Here is a 6,437-nt window from a genome sequence, read left to right as displayed (position 1 = left end):
TACACTGAGAGTCAAAGACAGCATATAAATGATATTTTACATATGTAAAATTTTAAAACTGTGAGTTTAGTACAACTAATTCCAATTTTTAAAATCTTCTGATGACTCTCTCAAATGCCAATTGTGGATGTTGATTTCTGTGAAAAACAAGAGAGTGGATTTTCCTGGATAAAGGAATTCATCAACTTTTAGACCTACAAATTCTTAACTTTTCTTCATTTTAATGATGATCTTGAAATTGTGAGATTATTTCTTGAATTTTTTCAGTATTTGAGTGCATTTGAATAGTACTGCCCTGAGGTCAAGCACATTTTTTTTGTACAACCTAATTGTGTGTTTGTTGGCCAATTTTATTATATAATATCCTTATGGAATATTTTGGAGGATTACAAAATTATCAAAACAGAAAAAAAGTCATCCACAATCATATCATCCCCATTTACCATTATTAGTATTTTGCTATTTATCCTTCCTAATATGTATTTTAAAATTGGCCAGGTATAATGGTGTTGAGTGTCATAACTAATGTTAAAGCAATAGTACTTCTTATTAAAAAGCAAAACTGTCACTTTGATAACTAAATTGCCCCTGATGTAAGTCATGGTGTTTTCAATCACCTCAAGTGCAGAGAAAACTGGACCATGAGTTTTGTTGTTGCTGTTGGAAGCGCCCGGCGAGGCAGAGGTGCCCTCACCGGGCGGTTTATTGCAATTCCATCTCACAGGCAGGTGGGCGGCGGCAGTGGGACACGACATCCAAGCCCCTGACAACGGACGGCTGCCTGGGCGCATGCAGCCAGTGTAACCCGGTGAAGCTCAAGCACGGTGGGCGGGCGGCCGAGGCGACCCGGGACATGCGACACGGGGCTGGGACACGGGTGGGTATGGGCTGGTGCTCCGCCACCTCCCCAACATGGGCAGACAGGAAAAATAAGACTCGTACTTCTTGTGAAATGCCCATGAGCTGGGTACTTTCTATTCTCCTCATCTTGAAAAATAAAAAATAAACACACGGGGGAAAATATCTTTAAAAAAAATCAGAAAGGAATAAAACTCTAGAAGGCGAGACATGGGAGACTGGGGGCGGGGAGTGCTGGCCACGGGGTGGGGGTGGGGGCCCCTGCCTCCTGCTCCTCCGCTCCTGCCTTCTTGGCCTCTGCAGTGGGTCCCTGAGAAGGTGCCCAAGCCAGGCGGGGTCCCTAGGGGCCGAGGGGGAGGGAGGTAAGAAGCCCCCGGCCTGCTGGGGCTCCGTCCCGTTGGGGCCCGTGAGGGGGCAGCAGGCCCCACGTGCCTGCAGGTCCAGCCGCCCGGCCGGGCGCCACAGGTGCAGCTCGTGGGCCCTGAGGAGCCCCAGCTGCTGGCGGAGCTGCAGGAAGGAGGGCCTCACGGCGGCGTCCAGGTGCCGGCAGTTCTTCACGACCTCATAGAAGGAGGGCGGGCGGACCGCAGTCGGGGCGTCCATCTTGCAGCCCTTTTCCACCCGAGGGACGACGCGCTTCAAAGGAGTAGATCTCCCAGAGGAGGATTCCGAAACTCCACGCGTCGGACTTGGTGGAGAACTTCTTCTCCCGCAGGGCCTCGGGGGCTGTGCACTTGACCGGCAGCTTGCCCGTGTCCTGGGTGCTGGAGGCCTCCTTGGTGAGGCTGAAGTCGCTGACTTTGGCCGCATTGTCCTCGGACACCAGTACGTTGCGGGCGGCCAGGTCACGGTGCACAAAGTTGTTGCCCTCCAGGTTTTCCACGGCCTCACAGACGTCTAGGGAGAACTTCAGGAGACTGTGCCCAGCCAGCACCGACCGTCCCCGAGACGCAGATAGTCGACCAGGCTCCCCTTGGCCATGTACTCGGCGACGATGCAGAGCCCGCTCTTCTCCACGATCACACCCAGAAGCTGCACCAGGTTGCTGGGTCGGAGCTGCGTCATGACCGACGCTTCGGCTTTGGAGCTTTTGAATTACGGTTTAAAAAAAGAATATTGAATACACCATGAACGTCCAAACCTGTCAAGGACGAAGTACAACCAGAACGCTCCTTAAAAGTGAGTATCATGAAACTTTATCCCACATACTTTGGACGTGTTATCAGGAGAGACCAGTCCCTGGAGAAGGTCATCATGTTTGATAAAGTGAAGGTTTATTAATCTAGAGGAGAATGGCGTAGGATAAGGTAGTGCTTTGTTCTGTTGTGAAGAGGATTCCTATGAATTTGAATTGACTAAAAGGCACCAAAACAAAAACCATAATTAATACAAAAAGGGCTCTAGTAAAAAAGTTGAAAATATGAAATAACAGTTGGGTAATATAAACATTTCAGAGGTAACTTATGAGCAAGAACCAATGATACCGAAGGAATACATTCAAGCTGCATTGAAACATTAGCCAAAAACAAGGCTCCAGGAATGGATGGAATACTAATTGAAATGTTTCACCAAGCTGATGAAGCGCTGGTAGAGCTTATTAGTCTATGCCAGGCATTTTGGAAGTCAATTCCTTGGTCAACTGACTGGGAGAGATCCATTTTTGTACCTATTCCAATAGAATGCTCAAACTGTAGAATTAGGGAATTAGGGACACATGTGAAGTAAGTTTCATAAAGGAGCACGAACATGTTTGGGGGGGTGATTAATATATTCACCATCTTGATTGTGGTAATGGTTTCATGAGTATATACATATGTAAAATTTTATCAAATTGTTCACTGTAAATATTTACCAATTATAGAGTAACTGTGCATAGCTGACATGTTAGTATAATGAGGCTAAAAGGTGAAAAAAGCTAAATACCTATATACTCGAGTATAAATCGACCTGAATATCCGCTAAGGTACCTAATTTCACCACAAAAATTGCATTAAAAATGTGCTGAAAAACTCGGCTTATACTCAAGTATATAGTTAAAATAATAGAGCTTCAAGTTTTTTGAAAGGCATTATCATGTAAAATATAATATTTCTCAGGATCCAAAAGGAAATTTTAAAAATTCATTTTAAAAGGCAATGGCTGTCTATGATTTTTATTCATTATTCTTTTTCTGAACATAAAAATTATCTTTCATGAGTTTTAAAAGTACAAGATTTCTGTATACCTCTAAAAATGTTTTTCTAGTGAAAGACACACAATACCCCAAAATATAACCTTTGCCACTGCCCCCACATTCTCTTAATACCCAACCACATCCATGGAATAGTTGCAAATCCTGAAAGACATTATCAACACCAGGTCTCCCTAGATTTGCCATTGAACATTGAACTCCAAGTTTCCACTAAATTAATTTGTTCTAGCAAAAAGTACAATGAGTATAAATTTCTTCCTTGCTTAATATATAAAGTACATTCTTATTTTAATACTCATTGAAGTCTGAGGGCGATGATTGATGATGTGTTCTCATCAAGATTCCAGCCTCAGAAAGACCCATGGAACAGGTCCATGCTGGCCATGGTCACTAGGAGCCAAAAATCAACTTGACGGCACCTAAGAACAATACCACCACCATTATTTGAGGGGAAAAATTAAATTCAACCTATTAGACCCATGTTATTCTCGGTATAAAACCAAACCAAACTCCCCGCCATCAAGTAGATGCTGACTCTAGCCATCCTTTAGAGCAGGGTAGAACTGCCCGGTGAGTTCCCAAGACTGTTGCTTTTTATGGTACTAGAAAGCCCCATCTCTCTCTCATGTAGGGGGCTGGTAGTTTCGAACTGCTGACCTTTCGGCTCATAGCCCAATGGGTAACCACTAAGTTCCAGGGGTCCTATTCTTGGTATGAGAAATGCATAGTTTCTTAAGAATTTTATAAAATTGAAATCTTAATGAATGATAATATTCAACATAATATGAAGGTAAGCCAAAAGGTGTTACTACGAAATCCTAGAATCCTTTATTAAACTCAAAATCTCAAAATATGATGCTATTATTCTTGGCACATCCTCCATCTAGGTCTATACACTTTTGAAGTGGTGTTTCCATTTTTCTGACACTTCCCTGAAGAATTCTGTCTTCTTCAGTTTACTTCATGTCAAAATTGCGGTTTTGGAAACCTTGAAGTACTCAAATTATGTTCCTTCTTAATAATCTTTGACTTAATGGCAACAGCTGGGACTTAAGACGCTGTCCTTTCAAGGTGCACAACATCCTTCATAGGCCACACCTGAAGAGCATTATTGGGACATCCTATTAAGCAAGTTGGATTTGGCCTTAAATTCACCTGTGGTACTCTGAAGGAACTGGTCACAAGGCTGTAACACCCTAGTGTGAGAAGAAGCAGGTGATCTCAAGGTTTTGGAAATGTAGGTCATTGGACTGTGGTTCTGATCTCTTGCTTTGAGGGTGTCAATTATATGGTGGCCAAAGACTGCCATATATTTACTATGTTGTTTTGTTATCTTTGCTTTTTTATGACATGCAATAGTTCTAGCAGGCATGGTTCTGCTTTCGTGAATGAATGTTACTGAAAGTTGTGACTGGCCCCCACCCTCACGGTTTGTAGAAACCGTGTTCAGTCACTTCAGCTGTACGAGTCAAAAATTCATATATTGCATTATTGGACTCCAAAAGCCAAACTCCCTTCCATCTAGTCAACGCTGCGACTGTCACTGTTATGGACGTAGAAAGCCCTGTCTTTCTCCCGCAGAGCTGCTGGTGGTTTCGAAACGCCGACCATGCTGATTTCAATTCTGTACTTTGTCGGCTTGACCTGCCTTTTGAAAATTTCCGTTCAGCGGTTTTACTTGACAATTTATTTCATTTGCTTTAGCTACTCAACATTCAAGAGCAAATTTCCGAGTATCTTCAGACATCCACTTTGATTTCTTCTTTTTCTTGTCGTTTTAATGACCCTTTGCTTTCTTCACGTGTGCTGGCTTTGATATCACCTCAGAGATGATTAGGTCTTCTGTTGTTAGTGTCGAATGCATCAAATCTGTTGTTGAGATGTTATCTAAAGTCAGGTGGCATATAATCAAGGTCATATTTTGCCTCTCATCAACTTGTTTTAAATTTCTTCACCATCAGCCTGAAGTTAGCCATGAGCAACATGGGCCGTGCCACAGTCAGCCCTGGCCTCTTTCTGGCTGAAGATGTTGAACTCCATTGTCTTTTGCCACAGATGTAGTCGCTGTCATCCCTGTGCGTTCTCTCTGCTGAGGTTCCTGTGTACAGTTGCTGTTTATGTTGTTGTCGAAAGGTGTTTGCAATAGAGAAGTAGTTGATCTTCCAAATTCTATCATGTCATTTCCAGCTTTATTTCTATCATGAAAACCACATTTTCAACTGCTGTACCTTTCACCATTTGGATTCTAATCACCAATATTATCAATGCATCTTGATTGCATGAATGATCAATTTTAGATTGAATATTTTGGCTGGTAAAATTCTTTAATTTCTTCACTAATTTCAGTAGTTGGTTAGTAAATTTGAATAATTGTTATATATATTCTGTGGGTATTATCAAGCAGTATTGGGCTTCAAGATATATCTTGAAATGCTTTCTTACAATGGAGGGAAGGCAGTCCTCTTGAATATTTTACTCTTGGCATCGTAAATAATATGATTGATTAAAGATGGCCAAAACCAGTCTATTTCTGCTCACGAATGCCTAGGAGATGGATATCTATGTGTTTCATTTAGTTTTATATAATTAGTATGTTTCTAGTTAGCATACTTCATCCATTCCAAATTCTGACCATAAATGATTTTTGCAACGGTTTCTTTTCATTTTGGGTTGTGCCCCGTCAGTCAAAGAAGAAGGTCCACCCACGTTACCATAGCTGAAGGGGCTCATCTTCTGGCATCGTGTCTGACAATGGGCTGCCGCTATTCCTAAGGTCTCCGGCAGTTAATTCCTCAGAAGTGTTCAATCTATTTCTTATTTGTGTTTTGTGTTTAGTGGCAGTTAAGTGCTGGGCTGCGACCCAGTTCAAAGCCACCAGCAGCTCGGTGAGAGAAAGACTGGGGCTTTCAACTCATAAACGGTGACCGTCTGGGGAACCCATAGCAGGTGTGCCGGGGGTGACGGTGTGGTGATCATGGGGTCGATGTGAGTCATCATTGACTGGATGGCAGTGACTTAGGATTTTTTGGTTTTAGGTTCTGCTGAAACCTGTTTATCTTGGGTGACCCTGGCGGTGTTTGCACTGTAGATAAAGCTTTCAGCATCACAATGCTCAAGCCATCCCAGTAAGGCAAGATGACAGTTAGGTAGTGGGAAACAAGCTCAAGGAAGCATTTTCTCCTCGCGAACAGCCCTTAGTTAGGGAGCAGACATTTTCATGTTGCCCAAGGATTTCTCCCCTTCTCCTCAGAGTCCCGAGGGGGAGTTTTCCAGTTCTTCAAAATTATGATTGACAATGGAAATAGAGGAAAGAGCTGGGAGGCAAAGGGTATTTATAGAGCTCTAGATAAAGACATGTACATATACAAATATATTATATGAGGATGGT

Source organism: Echinops telfairi, unplaced genomic scaffold (assembly GCF_000313985.2).
Source record: "Echinops telfairi isolate 266 unplaced genomic scaffold, ASM31398v2 ScPeMD7_18;HRSCAF=68, whole genome shotgun sequence".
NCBI lineage: Eukaryota > Metazoa > Chordata > Mammalia > Afrosoricida > Tenrecidae > Echinops > Echinops telfairi.
The sequence above is the reverse complement of the archived record's forward strand: the minus strand, read 5'-3'. Positions refer to the sequence as shown.